Consider the following 19,622-nt stretch of genomic DNA (forward strand, 5'->3'; position numbering starts at 1 on the left):
TTTTGTTAGTGAAGTACAGCTGCAGTCATGTACTAGTGAAGTGTCCTAAGTCAGAAGAGATATTTTAAGTGATCCTATTTCTCACCAGTAAGAAACAAAGGCATTGCAGATTTGCTGTGTTTCAGTACAGAAGTGTCATGCCTTAGTGCATTAGTAATTCTGTTCTGTGCCAGATTTTACTGCAGAATTAACTCCAAAACATCTGTAGAACAAATCTTCTTACTTGCTGTGTAAAAATGTGTTGCTAATTGTGTGGGTGGCATTTCTCAGTCTGCTTGGGAGTGCCAGGAACCATATTGTATTATTTTTAAAGCCTCTGAAGGCTGATAACAATCTGTCTGTAACTGTAAAATAATAATCTGATGTAATGACAGGAGAAATGAACTTCTCAACTGACTTGATAGAAAAATGTGTTCATGTTGAATAGATGTTTCCAGAGTTAACAAGTAATAAAAGTAATTGGCTGGCAAGAAATGCTGCTAATTCCAGTGACATTTAATAATAAGAACAACTTTAAAAATCAAATTAATTAGAAACCTTTTCTGGGTTCCAGTCTCACAGGTCAGGAGGGGGAAACCAGCTTGACCTCTTCCCCCACCCCTGTTCTGTCCTGGCTGCAGTGTATGTGCTTCCAGCAGTGTAGCACTCAGCAGTGAAAATGCTGATGATCTGTATAAACATAAGGGGGAAAGCAACAACTCACAGGAACCTAATTTTAGTTACCATTATCTACAATTACTCAAGAATTGTTAAAAAAAGAAGTTATTTTCCCTCATTTCTAGTTCAGGTTAAATCTCCTGAAGTATTCATAACTCAAGGATGTCCTTCCTGCCTTTTCAGCTGTGTGTGTGTATTTATTTTAAGCTTTCATTTAACATCTAGAGTTAAATAAGATTTTCCTAGGCCTTCGAGGAAATATTTTTCTCTGGATACTGTATGTTAAATTACTTTGTCCAAATAGAATAATAATAAAAAGGGTTTTTTTTCATTAGAAACTCTTCCAGGTGCTACAGAGCTACCATCAAAGTATCATTAAGGGCTATGTAGCAATCTTAAAAAATGTCTAGAGGAGTTTTTTGTCCTAGGGATAATTGTCTGTGTCTTCACTTACTTTACTGGAAAGAGTTTCTGAAAAAAATGTCTATTGATCTATAAGCATAAATGTCTCATTACGTTTGTATGCAAGATGCAACTTGATGTTGTCTGTCCATTCATATCTAGTCTCTAATGATCTCACAGACTGATATTAGCAGTAATAAGAACACTGAAACTTGTGTTTACCATTTATATTCAAGATCAGTCATAATTTAATTTGATTTTTTTTTTTCTAAATGACATTTATTAGAAGGAATCCAAGTTGCATTTCTGTTGCATATAGTTTATGTGGTATATAACTTAACAGGTTTGCCTCAGTTTCCATGATTTCTGAAGTGTGAGTTTAAAGTGGATTCTTCATCATATTAAAGACAGAAGACATGGAGTAGAGATAAAGTTGTTTTATAAAGGTGATATATCTACCATACACCAATGAAGCTGGGTTAGATACCTCATTCCACAATTAGTTTTGTCGTATATATATAGACACATATATGTATCTTCTTTTTAGCTTCAGGATGTCTGTGGTCCTCTAAGGAACCTCCTGCAGTCAGTGAGGCGTAGAAATGTGGATAGGCTGAAGGACAAAGTATGACAGATGAAGAGAACATCAAATTAAGTCAAGAAAATGTACATACAGCAAATGTTGCACAGGAAACCATTCCCAGAGTTAAGGATTCAGCAGATTTTCATTTAAGCTCATTTTGACTACTAAATTACATAAATTCTGTGTTTTGATCGTTCTCTACAAAACAGCTCTTTTCCATCAAAATCTGGAAGTATGTTATCTCGGCTGGTTTTATGTGACCAGAAGAAGTGAGAGCTACTGGAGAAAACATCAGTAGGAATTGAGTGTGTGCTGGGGGTTCATTAGGAAGTTTAACCTAGAGCCTTCTTTTATTCAGTAATCTGTCACTAGCTCTTCATACAATTAGAATGAAAATGATAGGCTTGGGAGTTTGTTAGACTTTGGTATATCATTCCTTTCACTGCTAATTTAGCTGCAACAAGTTCTTGCACCCTTCATGAACTTCCTACAGATGACTTGGACTATAGATTGTCTTGTAGAATTTATTTACTGTTTAAATGTAGTTATCTCCTACAAGGTTCTCTTACAGATCTTTGGGGACCAAACCGAAGTTTGGAAACTTCAGCTATCTCTACAAAGTCATAGATGACATATTGTACTTCTATGAATCTTCTCATCAAAATGTTAAAAAAACCCCAACCATCCTCCCAAAACAAAACCCCAAACAAACAAAATGCCCCCACTATAGTCTGACACTCTTCTGTGGAGTCTATTTTCTGCTTATTTACTGTATAGGAGAGACACATTATTAGAGCTTTGTCTAAACCAAAGTTGTTTATCCAGAATTCTTAAAAAAGGTCCAGAAGGATAAAACCTAATGTTCTTATCACTGGGGGAATATAACTGCAAGCTTACCATCCAGAACCCACCTAATGTCCCTTCTGGAATCTTTGTAACTCATTGCAGGTTCAGAATGTATGGGAGTGGTAGAACTGAAATTAGACAGAATAATATGCATTGTAGATGGCTGCAATATGTGTTGGTTTCTCTTTATAAATAGCTTTGTGCCATAGGAAGACAGCAGCATGAAAGGTGGTAGGAGAGAAGGAAAGGACTTGAGTGGGGCTGTGAGGCTGATGAGAAACCCCCAAAGAGGCTGGGGATCTGGGCAAGAATACTGGATGGGTTTATGCAGCTAATGTCTATAATGATGATAAGGCAGTAAGTGACTGAAGTAGCTGTTAATACGTTACTCACTGACGTTTTTTACAAACTATCGGCAGATTACACTGTGACAGAGACTTTTTTGCCTGTCAATACCAACAGCAGAATGACTTAGAGACCATGAAATGCTTATGGTAGATAATGATATTTACATGTTTACATTTAAATGCCTATGTTTTCAAGATATTGTCAAAAAACTTCTTAAGAATCATGAGCAGGGCCTGTACGTAGATTGCTAGTCTTTATACGGACTCTAATGAATCTCCTCTTGTTCAAATTATTTAACCTCTGTGTAATTGCTGCATTTATAAAATGGGAATTACAGGGCTCTGTGGGATACGGTCTGCATACGTATGGTTGCTGTTACTGATGCAGTACTGTGGGAAAGCAAAATGCTTCACTATAAAGAAGCCCTGCTGAGAAAAAGCAACCTGGAGGCTTGTTCAGTGGCATCCTACAAGGGGAAATAAGCATCTCTCTCTCTCTAAAACTCTGCATTTTGAGGGCCAAAGATATGTAGACAAGATAAAACAACTATGCCTTGAACAAGGGAATAAAGCAAGGCAAGAGAATCTGGAACTAAACTAGTAAAACGAACGTTCTTTATATCTGAACATGAGTGATTTTAGCCCTATTTCTAATTTAAATGTCCCCCAGACTCTTTCTTCTCTTTTAAGCATATGCATAATTCCAGAGTAATTACTAATTTTTTTGTCCCCAGACTTTGTTGGGTTTTTTGAGGGTGGAGGTAAAACCAGCACTATTACCATCTATATATAATATTTAAGTTCAGAATATATATGTAAAAGTATATATATCATAAAAAGATTATATATTATGAAAAGAAAAAAGGCAAACTTAGAAAAAGTGGAAAATATAAGGTTCATAAATTGTCAACTATTTATGACTGTAATATACTTCATAATAAATCCAAGTGTGTGAATTGGAATATATAAAATGTTCTCAAATGGTTTGCAATGATTAAAGTCAACACATTTTTGTAGTGAGAATTTACTATTACATAGAAGCTTCTAATTTTCAACTATTTCTCCTTCAGTTACTGCACTGCCATTATTTTATGTGCCTATTAGAAATAGAATTTTTCATATCACTTCAATGATTTAACAAAAATATTTTAGCAGTTATTTTGATCAATGGTAAATACATGCCATTATTGAACTGTAGACTGGTTTTATTATCCCATAATGCCATCAATAATGAAACTGAAAAGTAAACTTAAACGTGCAACCCAAATATTGTTTCCATCAAAGAAAATGGAGTTCTACTGCCTTAGCATTAAAGGAAACTGGATGTGTGGTTTCTGTGCTTTAGAGGATGTTATACCAAAATGGTGTATCTGTACAAACTCTATACATTTTGTGAGAAGAAACTGTAATTCTGTATACTAGCTCTTCAAAGTCCAGGGTCCTCAGAAGTATAGCACAGCATTTAAGTGACTGTGTGGATGTTGCTGTTCTGCTATAGCTACCCGTGTCGGCCAGATTAAAGCTAACTTGGGTATGTCTGCAGATATCGTAGTCAGACTTAATGGTGACTTAAGTATATGTCAAACCCTGTGAACATGTTTGTGACTGTCAGACTAATCTGCAATTACTATAAACTTACCACGAGAGAGTGAAAACAGCAAGAGGCATGATTTTTTTGTTGTTGTTGCTTTGGATGTTTGTATCTGTGCAAGGCTGATATTTTAGTAGTATATTATTACCAAGTTGTAATGATGCCAGTCATACCTCACCATTTATTTTTGGATTACAAAGTTCTGTACCTACAGAATTTGTTTTCTGCTTAGATACTACTAACCAAACCACAGTGCTCCTGCTCTTATATCTGTCTCTGTTTAGCCAAGTGTTCAATTTTAGTATATACCTGGAAAGTTCTCTTTCTAAGGTCATGTGGATGCAAACCAGCTTTATATATATATTTTAGCAGCACACCTTTTGTAGAACTGTATCTGAGTTTTCTCCCTCATTCCATTACTCTTGCAGTATGCTTTTTTTGGACAGAATTTAAACCAAAATCTGTATTATTAGGAATGTTGCTCCTTGCTTGAAGAGCACAGGTTACTCAGCCCAGCTGGAATGCTAAATGTTTCTTTGTTGTCTTTGAATTTAATAGGTTTATAAACTCCCTTTGATATGTATAAATATTTTGTGGGAGATGGGTCCTTGGCCTACAGTTTTGTCTTTCGTCCCTACATAGAACAGAAAAGGGAAGGGAGGAGCCAGCCTTCTTTCTTGCTTTCCTCCTTTTATTTATTAACCACAAAAAGCTGCTTGCTGCTTCATCTCTGTCTCTTTATGCTGGGAGGGTTTTTGTTCCAAATTCTTATTTAATTTGCAGTGGCTTTCAGCGTAGCTTTTAATGTATGTGCAAGGTGAGAGTGTGGAATCTAGTTTCGGTAAATTTACCTTAAATCCATGAGACTACTTTGTGCCTTTCAGCCCTCTGTATGAATATCTCCACACATCCAGTCCACAGGACATGTTTGGGATGCTTACTACAGTTAGGGTATTTCCAGTATGTTTTTTTTCATTAGAGTTGTCAATTGCAATGAAAGTCTTCACCATCTGCCTTCTGATTACAGCAAAGTTCTTAAGGTCAAATCAAGCTGACAGAACAAGTTTATTTAGGGTTCTGTTCTTTATCAGATTATAGGCAATAGCTCTATACCCTTTTCATACCTTCATTTAACTGGGGCTCAGGATAAACACCCTTTCACCATCACCAAAGACAGGGTTTTTGAAGACATTTCTGAAGTGTGCAAAACCATACTGAGTCACATCACATGCAATTTGTGATAGCACTGTAAGTAATTTAAATGCTGGGTAGATCAATACAGCACTCCTTTACATACCTAGCTGGCAGCTGAAGGTCAAAGTTCATCCTTTTCCAAGAAAATACCTTAAAGTGTTCATATTGGTGATGTTCCTCTGTAAGCAGAAGAATTGCCACCAGACTTGCAGAGGTGTTCTGCTTCTGTCTTTGCCTACCTATAAAGACAAGAGGATACCCATTTCTGTCTTTGGAGGGTGAGAACACTTAAGGCAGTGTTTTGGTTTGGTGGTTGTCAAGAAATAAGTTTGATTTTACCAGAACGGTTTTGAGCTCAAAGCAATTTGCTTAATTTGTGATCAGTTCTGCCTCTGACCCTGAGCAATGTATGACAGGTGATGAGAGACAACACAGTGGCAATGCTTTATGTGAACACACAGGGAGAAACCCCAGATCGTTTTCATTATGACAGGAACCTGTCTACTTATGCTAACTCAACTGCCAGGATTAATGAACAATGTAGAACATCAATAGTAAAGCTACTTATTTTCTTTCTTATCTTCCCCCTACGTCCATGTATGGTCACAGAAAAGATACAGTAGATTTTGCAGGGAATGTCAGGGATGCTTCCCTCCTCTAAAAGCTTGGGAATTTATGATCTTTGAATGACACTGTGATCCTGATCTTTGTGGACTACTGCACGCCTGCATTCTAATTTAAAGAGGGGGAAGATGTTCAGATGAGAGACTGAAGTATTCATTGCATCTCTTTGGACTAAAGAATTGGTTCTTGAATCTGTTAAGACTGCTGTTACTGGAGATACTACCGCTTACCATGGAGGCAGAACATAATGTCCCCAGAGTATGTGAACACTTCACCTAGATCCCGCATCTCTGCATTTTCACACTTCCTCTAGGACTTTGACTGTTAGACACGTTTGTTTTCCCATAATGGTGTCATAAAAGAAAGTTTTGCTAGTGGCAAGAAAAGGTGGAAGAATGAGGAAACTTCAAGCCTCGATAGGAGAGCATCTTTCTGCGTGTGTCTAGGCACCCTTTCATTTGCTAAGCCCTTCAGACTTCTGCTAAGACTATATCTGGCTTTGCCTGAAAGAAAGAACTGGCTGCTTCTGCAGCAGTCATCTAAATGAATCTCTGACTCTACCACCAGTTGATCAACTTAGAGTCTTATGATTAAACTGTGGTTTGATCCACAGGCCTATATAGCTTCTGTGACTACTTTCAGAATATCTTCAGTCCTGTGAGCTCTGGAATAGCCACCTGAGGGTTTCTTCACATATTCACAAATGGATTTCCTTCACAAGGAAAATAGACTAGAACTTTTTTGGCAAAACTCTGCCAAACTGTTCTATCTTTTATAGAACTCTCACTGTCTGGGAATTGCCTGTAGGACAATCTGTACAGTCACATCAAGGAAGAAAAAGAAGGATCTCTTTCTGCAGTTATGTTTCTGGCTGTGTTACCTGACCGTATATTTCAGAATTTATTTTTCTTTGCTACGCTTAAAGAATGTTGGACTTCGAATTGATGAAGAAACCAAGGAACTGTTCTGCTCATGACTTTTTTGCTTTTGGGAGTAACTTGAGTGCACAGCAGCGTACTCTTCTTGCCTACGTAATCTTCAATCAGAGCATAAAGAATGTCTTTAAGGAGAATAGAGGATGGGAGGGGCGACGAATGACAGTTCATTTTGTGCAGACCTAGAACAGTATTAGACAAAACTGTTGCGTTTTTTGCCTGTCATGCCAAAAGCTAGTAGCTCATCACATTTGCAGCAAAAGGCTATATATGGAACAGTTGGGAACTTTTCCAAAGTTTGTGTCCTCCTCATTAGCTGCAAAAGGAAGTATTTTTCAAAAGTAAGGCGAGATTCTTCTGGGCATTTCAACAATATTCTAAACTGGTGTTGGGGTTCTAGCAGGGAACTAGAATTTAAGCTAACGATCTGTTTTTCATATCATTTTATAATATGAAAATGCATATCCACAAAACTGTCTTCACATGTCACCAGATGCACTTCACCTGGTGCAAAACGTGTTATGACATTTTGTTAATATCTGGTTAAAGATTTAGCGGCGGAGGGCAGAGCCCTCGGCCGCAGCCGGTAAGGGCAAAGCCAGGCTCCGAGAGGCGCCCCCCGCCCCGCGCCGCGGGTTGTGCGGTGGGGATGCGGGCAGGGCTGCCGGCTTTGCCCCCGCCCCGTCTTCCCCCCGGCTCATCGATGAGCTCCGGGAAGGGCTTCTGCATTGCAGACGCTCGCCCTAGCTCCGCTCCTGCGTCCGCGGCTTTGGCTGATCCGAGGAGCTGCTCCCCGGCCGGGCGGTCCGGTGCTGCTCAGCCAAGGGCCCATTTGGGCAGGTGGAACCTCCTTCCGTGGTTCCTGCACCCTGTCGGGACATTTGGGCGATTGACCTCATTCCGGTAAATATTAGATGTACATATGAGATTTGCTCTCTCTCTGAAAGAGCTACAAAAGGGAATCTGTCAGGAATCTGTGGGAATAATGATCATTTGGAGTTCACAGGACGCAGTATAGTGCGGTGAGATAGAACGTGCATATAAAACATAATGCAGTGAGGCACACGACCTTACATAATCTAAATTTAAAAAGCTCACTACCCCTACGCTTACCCTGAAGGTTGTAGGAATATGTCTGTTCTAAGCTCTTTCTAGAGGTTCGTTTAGCTATCTGTCAGCCATAAAGATGCAGACCCCCTTGTGAGCCAGTACTGAAAATAAAAGAATAAATTGTTAACTACTTTTGCTGTGGTTCTGTCACAATAAGTTCCTCATCACTGGTCAGTATCGCACACACACGGTGGTGCTCGTGGCTATGTGGGCATACATAGCTCCACATTGCAAGAAGGAATGGTCTCTTCCGTTGTCCCTTAGATGCACCTTTAAATTGACCAACTGTAACGCTGTTGTATTTCAACAAACTCTTGAGGCTTCTCTCCCTAGGCCCTGAATGGTGCTACAATTTCTAGCTTACAGATATTGATGTCAAGTTGATGTAAACAGAAAGCAACCTCTCACACTTTTCATTTGACCTTCAGTGTCTCAGACCAGTACTTGAAACTGAGCATCTGGGCAAGTGTTTTGCAATGGACCAGTTTAAAATACGTTGCTGGATGCAACACATACAACTGGGATCACGTTTAGGATGACACACAGTGTTCTGAGCTCTGTAGCCTAATGTCTGATAAATTTGGCCCACATTTTAACTCAGTCTTTACTGATGACATTGACTTTAAAAAAGGTTGCTATGGCACAGATTTAAAGCAAAGTATATTAAGCTTCTGGAATTGAAAGTGCTGTTGGTAGGAAAAGTGTTGTTTTGTTATTTATAATCTCTTGAAGCTGGATCTGGCTCAGTTTTCTGCTGTTGGTGTGAATTGACTAAACGGTCTTCCTTCTGTGGATGAAGGCCAGATTTTGCCCAGGTACGCGTGTGCTGCTCACACAGCAGCAAGCTAGAGTTTCCCCATTTGAACCTGGAATATAGCTGAATATCAATACCCACCTTCCTCTGGGGTACTTCCTATTACAGGCCCGTACGCTTTTGGTAACGCTGTGACATTGATTGTGGTGTGGAGTACAGAACCAATTTGGGCTATGTATGCCTGTCTGCCCACGCAGCAGAAATGAGGGGATGACGTGGAGTAGGAATGATGTTTTTGTGAATCTTGCTCTTTTGTGCTATTATGTTTTTGTGTTTGTAATTTATAGAAGCTCAGTCATCTTCAGGACAGATTAATTAATTTATAATGTCTGTTGAAAGTAGGAGGCTGGGTAGGGATCAGGTCTAATAGACTAATAATTTGCTATATGTATAGTGCAAAAAATAACTGATCATTTGCTTAATTGTAATGTATCTATTTTTGAAAAAGGTAGTTTTTTTGCAAGGGGGATCTAGAAGATTTTAGTCTTGGTTTACCAATGCAAATTCAAATAAGTGTGGTAAGGGCTGGATGCTACAGACTCCAGGTAAGCATGGATTAAGCAGTGGGCAGGTACTTAGTCCTTTCACAGGGAGCCAACCTCTGCATCTTTCATTGTTCCTGGTGCATTTCCCCTAGTGTCATGTTGGCAGACGCCACAAAAAGGCCAGGGACTGAAGAGACTTTCAGTGAATGGGACTCCAGGTCAGGAATTTTGTAGAGCTCTATACATGCAGGCACATGAACGTTGACTCAGATCCTACCAATGCTAATCATTGCCATAGTTTCCCTTCGTGTTACTTACTAAAAAATTGGGGAATCTATGTTTTAATTAGCCATAGTAGTATATGGAGAACATTTAATTTTAATTTAAAACTATATGTTTTAAATCTCATCACTGTGTTTTTATGTCATTTAGAATCTTGTATGAGTTCATGGTATCGTATCTGTGTTACTTGGGGGGAAAAAATGGTATTTTATTAAATTTTTTATTTACTGCACAGACATAAGAACTTTTAAAATATGTATGTCATCTTGTTCTCACATACTGTTATTTTAGCTTATAGTCTTTAGACACAGTAACGTCTACAGTCTTAATAGGAGAACAACACTGGCAAGGCGTTCCCATGTAGTTATGTGTTGCTGGAGAGAAAGTTGGAGTTGAAAGAGGGAAAGGACTAAGGGAACTAGCAGAATATTTGTCACCAGATAGTCTAGACCTCAGATATTAGTGTTTAATGGTTTCCTTCTGTTTAATATATTCTGCATTCCCAAAAACATGAAATATGGATCTCCTTTTGACTTGAATTTCATAAAATATCTTGAGTCTCATTTTAAGCAAAAATTAAACATAAACTTTCAAATGAGGAAATGGCATGCCTTTAAAATATCAAGTGCAACTGTTATTAAATTGAGGACTGAAAGAAGTAGAATAGACTTGTTGAAAATTTTGTAGCCTACCAGTTCATTTATAGTTGATAGGCAGTGCACAGCCATGCAAATGCATTCATAGTTATTTAGACCAAAGCATAGAGCTAAATGGTATGTTTACCTTCTGAACAAATTAATCAGTGTTGCCCTAATGAAAAAACTGGGAGATTAACCTGGCTGCTTAGATGGTCTGAAAATCCAGCCGTGTAGCCTTATGCAAGAGTAGAAGTTTACCAGTTCAAGTATCATATAAATGTTGCATAGATGTTAGACTGTGTCTTCTTGTGTTTCTATATTGTTGGTTTCCTAAGACAAAGCATGACACAAAACTGAGGAAGTAATGTCCCCAGATAAGATGACAGAACTGTCCTCAAATTCTTGATAGTAATGAATTGGTTTTACTTGAAAGGCAGATTAATTAGTATATACATGTAAATGTAGCAATGCAACTATTTCACCATCAGATATATACCACTCTTTGTTTAAGCTGTCCTTCCCCAACTACTGACCCAAGGAAGGAAAAACTGCAAATCTAACAAGCATGGACATACTGGAGATACAAAAGACCTGACTTACAGTTCTGTTTTTGTATTGTTCTGCAAGCCTAACTTCTGTAATGAGTATTCCTGATTTTAAGTAGTTTGAAGAGACAAAGCTAATAGTGATGTCTCAAGTCTCATTCTCAGTTTACTTCAGGTATTTGTTCTTCTATTTGAGGTCGATGTTGTCTATTTTAGGGTATGGTTATATCAGTGATTTTTAGTCATACTGCTTTGCTGTAGTGTTTTGCTGCAGAGTATTATTGACATTAATTGTACTTAATGAATATCTTTTGGATGGACCCTTGGCAAAGCTTCAGGCTTGAAATACAGAAATTGTTGAACTTGCTTAACTGGCCTTTATTAAAAGGTTTTATAAATTCAGTTAACATTTTAGAGTCTCAGCCTTTAGAAATGTGCTTTAATTTGGGAAAAAAATCAGAAATCCCAGATCAGGAGCATAATTTTGCTCTACGATGGTTTGAAAATGTAATTTATAGAGAAATGGAGGATTGCTATTGCTGAAAGTATTTTTTTAATACTTACAGGTTTCTTCAGAATGAGCTTATCTGTAAATACTTCATGATACATTTAGTGAAATTAGTATGTTTCACGTTGTAAGTTGAAAATTTCATCAGTCAGAACACTGAGTTATGCTCTCTGATCATGATTTCAATCTTGTATGCGATGCTTCAATACCATTTAATCTCTACAGAGAACAAAGTATGGGTTGTTTTTTTTAACACAAGGGTAAAGTAGCCATTTTTATCTGTGTTTTGCAGATACTCAGTGCTCTACAGTGAATTTTTTTTCGCTTGCACGTTCTCTTAGGATCTGCTGAGTAATCAGATGCATTGACTAGTTATTCAAAGAAGGGGCAAAACCTGTGTAGAAACTGAGCAAGCTGTGAAAGAATTTTGATTCTCATTTTTGTCACAATGGTTATATTTCCACTATTGTTTTCAGAATGAGAGTAAGGAACACTGAGAACTTGTTCTTTAATTAGATGCTTGAAATATCATGTTTCTAATTCTGATGTCTGCTGATGCCATTAGTGACCTCTATCATATGGACATTTACAAAGTTGTTACTGCTGCATATGACCAGGTGATGAAATATATTTCTAAGCTATTGCTATGATGTTATCAGAAGCGTGTTCTAATGCCTGTGATTAAAATGGCTAGCTGCCATGGTGATAGTACCATAGAAACTGGTAAAATAATCATTGTCTATTAGGAAATATGAATTAAAAAATTCAGCCTTTTTCTATCTGTTATGTTTCGGCACTTTAGCTGGAATGAAGCTCTATTGATACTATATTCCTGACTGAAAAAAAGAATTAACAAATTCCTTTGCTCTGTGTTACACAGCAGACCAGGCTAAGGTTATTGTATCGGTACTGTCGAAACGTTAAATGCATGAGTAACTGACAATTTAGTCATTCCGTGGACTCCTAGTTTCAGGAGCAAGGGCAGTGGAGTAGAGGCCTACCTTACAGCACTGGTCTTTGTTAAGTCGCTTTACTTTCTTCTGCTGTAATTACTTTCTGAATAGTGTAGTAAGTATAATTTTCTTCAAAAGCACCCTTCCAGCAAAAAAGAGCTACAACTATGATCCATAGACAGTGTCTACATAGACACTCAAAGCTCAGGAATGACAGAACTTTAATTTCAGAGCCTGACATTGTAAAGGGTTTTGTCTGTCTCAAACTATGCAAATCATGAATACAAGAATGCCAAATAAGATCATATAGCAGGTAATATCTTTACTTGATTAGCTTCTCTGGTCTCTTGAGATCTATTGCAAGAAGAAACAAAGTGTGAGAAACAGTCCCTGACTTGGATTGCTCTGTCTTTTGGTTGGAATGACTCATTTCTCTGTTACTGGTAAGTGACTCTATCAGGTACTTTGGAAACTGCTAAGCAAGGACATGGAAGGAGTGATCCCAGATATATCTGTCTAGGTATATACTCCTTAAATTTCTGTGCAAACACTTCCGTTGCCTTTAAAGTTTCTCAGGTACTGCCAAGGAGCTTTTTTCCCGTGTTAAATAGTTTTCCTGTTAACACTGAGATTGGTGCAAAGGACAGATTCTTGATGGCAGTAAACTTGAGTTTATTAATTAGATTCAGTCTGTACTAAGCAGCAAACAGTAGAAGTAAACATAAGCTATCAAACTCTACTCTTGGATATAGATATGAAAGCATACTTGCTTTAATCAGAATAACATACCTGAGAACAGAACACAGACCAAAGTGTTGCAGATGGAACACTTAGTCTCAGATCTACCATCCCTTACCAGAAACCTGGCCGTGTCTCACCTGAGAATATTTGATATCCCACTATTTTAAGTCTTAGAGCTGTTACACTATCAATTTCAGAGAAAAGGTGGACAGACAGGTGTAGTAAATAAATTGTGGTATTGGGAAAAGATTATTTTAGTGTAAAGAAAGCACTGATTTAGCAAATTAGAATTAAGCATGAAGCAATGAAACCACCTCCCGTGTCTCTCTAAATAACTTTACGTCTTTGTTTCAGGAAGAGTATAGGTGAATTAAAGGAAAGGTAGAGTGTAAAGGGAAGGCAGATTTATGTAATTCCAACAGAAATAATGATGGAATATACCACCTGTAGATAGAGTTCACCTGTGGGAAAGACTTAAGGAGTATCATGTGTTCATCAGTTCTACAAGTACAGATGAGTAAGAGCTGGAGAGAAACTTCCTTTCAGCACAAATTAACAGAAGTAACATAGAATAATGTAGTGTCCCAGAGAAGGCCATGAGGATAATGCTAAATAAAGTCAGGTTCATAGATACAGTGTGTGCAGTTTGATAAGTTGAGGCTGTTAAGTGATTGACATTGGAAAGTAGTAACCGTTTAATTAAGTGTGAGTACTGGGATGCCCAAGCATTTACAAATTGAGGATTAAATTCAGAGATTATGAGGTTAATCTGAAAATTTGGAATTTTAAAACAAAAGACGCAACAGCTGAGATGCTTTATATCAATTTATTTTTTTCTCAGTAAGTGTTTCATGTTTGGTTTTTCAATAATCATAAAAACAAAACTTGAAACAAAATCATGGGAGAGCATTTCAATACCAAGTCATTTAGGGGGAAGCTCCAGGTCTGAGTGACAGTTTGCCACAAGGATTTGAGGTCCTATGAGTTATTCTCACAGCTTCTTATCATGTATAGTTTTGATATTCCAGGAGGCAAAGGGGGAAATCAGATTTTGGGCTTTATACAGTGTCTCTTCTGTGTTGAAAAATCTGTGTGAAGGAATGAATTTTTGAGCCATATAGTTGTGGATGACTTTTAGTGGATGAAGAACACTCTGAATGACAGGTCCTGTAGAAGCAAGTGTTTCTTAGCAATAGACCGTTTGTTCCTTCAGGCTTCTTTATATGACTGCAATATTTTAGGACCTGATACACAGAACTTGCATATGTCTGTTTATAATTGAGGTTTTCTTGCGTGTTTGTGTTATGGTAGAGTTCCTTTGTTCTATTCATTGCTAAATACTTGGAGGCAGATTTTCAGATAAGCTAGGAAAAGTTGTTCACACTCATATAAAGAATCTTCTTCAGTGAAGCACCAAGTGCTTTACTGATTTTCTTTTTCTCTCGTAGTCTTCTCTGTCTACAATCATACTTGTATGTCTCTAGCGTTCCAAACTGAGGATGCTTAATAGATAAGGACTGTATAATAGTTTTGGGCAGAAAGTACATAGATATTCATTAGTGTATAGGCAGACTGTAAATGCTTAAAGCAGAATTTAATCAGGTTGGATAAATGAATGCCTATTCTTGGCAAGAATAGGAGGAAACTAAGGGATGTGAAAAATCATGTTCTATGAAGGTGTTTTCTCTTCCTTCAATCACAGAATTATAGAATACCAGGTTGGAAGGGACCTCAAGGATCATCTGGTCCAACCTTTCCAGCAAAAGCATGGTCTAGATAAGATGACCCAGCACCCTGTCCAGATGAATCTGAAAAGTGCCCAATTCTGGGGAATCCTCCACTTCCCTGGGGAGATTATTCTAGTAGCTGATTGTTCTCATTGTGAAAAATTTTCCTCATGTCCAATCAGAATCTCCCCAGAAATAACTTGTACCCATTACTCCACATCTTTTCCATGTGACTCCTTGTAAAAACAGAGCTTCCATCTTCTTTGTAGCCACCCTTTAAATACTGGAACGTGGTGATAAGGTCTCCCCTAAGCCTTCTCAAGGCCAAACAAATCCATTTCTCCCAGTCTTTCCTTATATGACAGGCTTTCAAGTCCTTGATCATCTCTGTGGCCCTCCTCTGGACACTTTATAGCCTGCCCATATCTTTTTCTTTTTTTTGTACAGCCGGGAACAAAACAACACAGTATTTCACATGTGGCCTGACAAGCACTAACTAGAGTGGGATAATGACATCTTTATCTCTGCTGGTGTTGCCCTTGATGCAGCCCAGCAGCCTGTTGGCTTTCTTTGCTGCTGCAGCACACTTAGCTCATATTGAGCTGTTTGTTCACCAGGACCCCCAGATCGCTTTCCCCAGAGCTGCTCTCCGGACAGGTAGATCCCTGTCTGTGCTGCACTCCTGGATTGTTTTCCCAGGGGCAAGATCTTACACTTATCCCTGTTGAACTTCATAAGGTTCTTGTTAGCCCACTCTTTAACCCTATCCATGTCTTCCTGCAGGGTGGCTCTCCCTTCTGAAGTGTCTGCTTCCCCACTCAGTTTGGTATTGTCAGCAAACTTAATCAGGGTACACTTGATCCCATCATCCAGATCACTTGGGCCCAATGTTGATCCCTGGGGGTCCCCACTTGTGATAGGTTGCCAGTTTGAAAAAGAGCTATTTACCACCACACTCTGGGTGTGGCCTCTCAGCCAGTTGCTCACTTTCTTTCCTTCAATGAAGAAGGTTCTCTTGAAGAAGCCCCATGTAGAGGTCTGTAATGTCTCCTGGGCAACACAGTTTACATTTTTATCGTTCTGCATTGTTCAGAATTTCTTCTGACATTGATAAAGCATGTGGAGAAGAAAGAGTAGCACTGTAAAGTCTAGAGCTGTGTTGTTTGTACCTATAATCCTTATTATGTTGTCTCCATCATCTTTGCAACAAGAGATACCTGTTTTCAGTAGTTTAATCTATACCAAATACTTTTCTCAGTTCTTTTACCCTTCAAAGGGAGAGTCCCTGTAATTGGCAAAGGAGGATGGGTCAAACAGAGGTTAATAGGTTGGAAATTTAATTTCAGGACTTGCAACTGGGAGAATTAAGAATTTTGCAATGGAGTCTAAATCTGTTTGAACTGGCTTTGTGATTACAAACACATGCTACAAACTATTCATTACTTATTACATGTAGGGGAATCTTTAAAGCAAGCCCGAGGGGGCTGATTTACTGGCACATGCACCTTACTGATATGATGTATTGCTTATCTGCAGGCCTGGTAGTACTCTGACCACAGAAAGACTCTATGCTCATTTCAGCAGATAAGCAATATGTTGTCATACTGGAAAACCTGATGAATGTGCATCCAGTTGAGGTGTTGCTAGCTTGGCTGCTCTCCCTCAGTGCTAATGTAGATCAGGTGCTTGAGATAAGCTTTTATGAGCACAAAATGTTGCACTAGTGAAGTGTAGACCTCAATTAACATGGAAATATAAATCATTGCCTTTTGCTACCACAGGAGATGAATATTCATGCCTGAGCAGCTCAGTTGTATGTGGAGTTGATGAGATGGTTGCAGCTAGCTGATAATTTCTTGAGTTTCTTTGATACAGAATTTGAGAAAGAGCCATTATAATTTTCCTTCCTCCTATTTTGTCTCCTAAAAGATGCTTTACATAAAAACAGGAGAAATTATTCCTTGAAGAGCTATTCAGTTGTTAGCTTTCATTCAGTGTGCCACTCCTATTAAATATAAAATATTTCCCTATCCCTTATAAATAAAGGAATATGTACTCATGAGAGAAGATATCTCTGAAGCTAATTGGTTGTCATTAAATGTATTTTTACAGCCATCAAAGAAAAATATGAAATATTTTGGATTTCATAATAAAGAATACCTCCATAAAAAGCTGCTTTATTTTTGTGAGGAGAAGGTTGGAAGAGCATATAATTTTACTCTGCATGCTGTACGTCATTGTGGGTAGAAATAACCCTATGACTGGTTTTACTCCATTTATTATCTTGTAGAAGTTACAGTAACATATGTATACATAAGTTTTCAGTGAACCATTTTGTTTTTTTCTACAAATCTGAAACATCAGTGGAGGAGAAAATGATTCTGTCTGTAACAAATTCGTTGAGCATCATGCTGCCACAGTCCTTGGGAACTGGAGAAAAACAAGTCTGGAGCTTTAAAAATGCAAACCCAAACAATCCACCTCCCTAAACCTCTGAAATGGACCTTCTTTCCTAGTAAAATGATACCAGAAAGTAGCCCTTGAGTTGCTGAGTTCTGAGTCTCTTTGGCAGATGGTGACCTTGGAGGAAAGAGCTGTTTGTGGCAGTGAGATACATTTTAAACTGAAATGCTAAAACAGCGGATGGCCAACAAGTGGGTTTAGCTCACTACTATTACTGTTACTCTGTTCACACCTGGAAAACAAACTCTTACACTGTTGGATAGCTTCAGATTAAGCCCTAGATCTTTCAAAACACTTCTCATGATTGATATCTATGGAAAAAAAAATATTTTGTGCTGCTTGAAATGATGCCGTGCCAGTATATTCACTTTTAAAGTGGGGCAAATTGTAACTATTTAAAATAGTTTGCCATATAGGTGTGATTTCTTTGGGATGTTTTTTCTGCAAGCCATATCATTTTTGGATATGGCTGTGGAAAAAAAATTCTGTTTAGAGAGAGAAAAAAAAAGATTTCCAGAAAACCCATACCCTCTGAGTATCGTACAGCATATTTCAGGGTCTTAAGAGGAAGTAATTTTGTAAGTGATTCAATGCTGTACAGTAAAATCCTGAGATCTAGGCAAAAAAATCTCTAATAAGTGAAACTCTGATTATGATAGCTTGTTTATCTTACTTGTTTTTATCACCATACCACGAGAAATTTAATTTGTTAATGGTAATTCTATAATTTCAGATAATGGGCGCTACACACAATCCATTTCATTTTTTTCTTCAAATGCAACAGTAGGTATGGGGTTTGCTAGTGTTATGAAGTTAAAAACACCAAAGCAGGACTTAACCTTCTGTACAGATGTTTATGCAAAATATGACCTTTATTTGATCATCTAGCTTAATTTACAAAGCAAGTGAAATGCAGTAACTGTATATATAAAACTATATATATGAATATAGTTATAGGGTCTACCAGTGTTTTTGAAAGAAAAGGAAGAGATTGTTGAAAACGTAGCTGCAGATTTACAGGCATGTGTTCTAGAAGAATGAGTTATTGACAAATAGAAAAAAAAATATTTAAAAACATGCAGAAATCTTTAAACCTTGTGTAATTAATTTGAAGTAGGGAAGTAGCTGATCCTACAGTATTTTGCCAGAAAAGTTGCTTTTTAAAAAAAAAGAAAATTAAAAAATTCCTGACCAGCTAGGTAAGATAAAAGCTTATCACCTGTTTAATAAAGTATCTGGATGGAGAGAGCTGCTAATAATATGCAGTGTTCCTTCTGTGTTGCTTCTGCACATTCCCACTGTTTGTTTGGCTGGAATGTAGTGATGTTACATGTTCGTAGATCTAACAGCTCTTCTTTTCTTCAAGCCCTCTGTTAAATTGGGTCACTGCCTACAATGCATGTTAAATAAGACAAGAGAGTTTGTTGTATTTGCAGAAAAAGTTACTAGCAGGATTTCATAGTATTACAAGAAACACATATTGCAGTTAAGAATAAGCACATTTCCTTTAAATACATTACTAGCAGTTCACAAAGTGATGTGTTCTGGGATATAGCTTCCAATGTATGTAAATGTCACAGTGTTCAATAAAGTTGACCAAATGTAACAGGAAGCAGACTGTAGCTCTGAGGTTCAGTGGCTTGGTATATCTGGTTAGTGTTTTGCACGGAACTTTTTTTTTTTTTTTTTATTAATAGCTGAGATCATTTTACTTTTTTGAGAGACAGAGAGACTGAAGTTAATTACTTCATAGTATCAGTACCCTATGCAGAGAGAATTGTTTTAGAAGGTTCCAAAGCACCTTGACTCACTCGAAAAGCTGAGTACAGGTCCTTAAGAGAACACATAATTTTTCATAATGGGATTTAGGCTTCTAGGTCATATGAAGTATTTTTTAAAAGTTTATTCTTGTCCTGGTGATTAATCTGACAGATTAAGTTGTAACTTCATTAATAGTCAAACTGTAAAACCCTAATTCAAAACATTGATTCTATACCTGAACCGTGCTGTGTACCTGCCCTAAACCCTTGTGTTTTCTCTGTTCTGTAATTTGTAAAAATAAAAAGTTTCCTAGCCTTTAGAAATGTCTGTTTAAAACAACCTGCAGCTCCATGTCTTTCCTAAGCTATGGCAAATACATTTTGTACTGTCACGTCTCTGCTAGGCATTCCTTTTAC

Source organism: Athene cunicularia (genome assembly GCF_003259725.1).
Source record: "Athene cunicularia isolate RWA chromosome 10 unlocalized genomic scaffold, athCun1 chr10_part1, whole genome shotgun sequence".
NCBI lineage: Eukaryota > Metazoa > Chordata > Aves > Strigiformes > Strigidae > Athene > Athene cunicularia.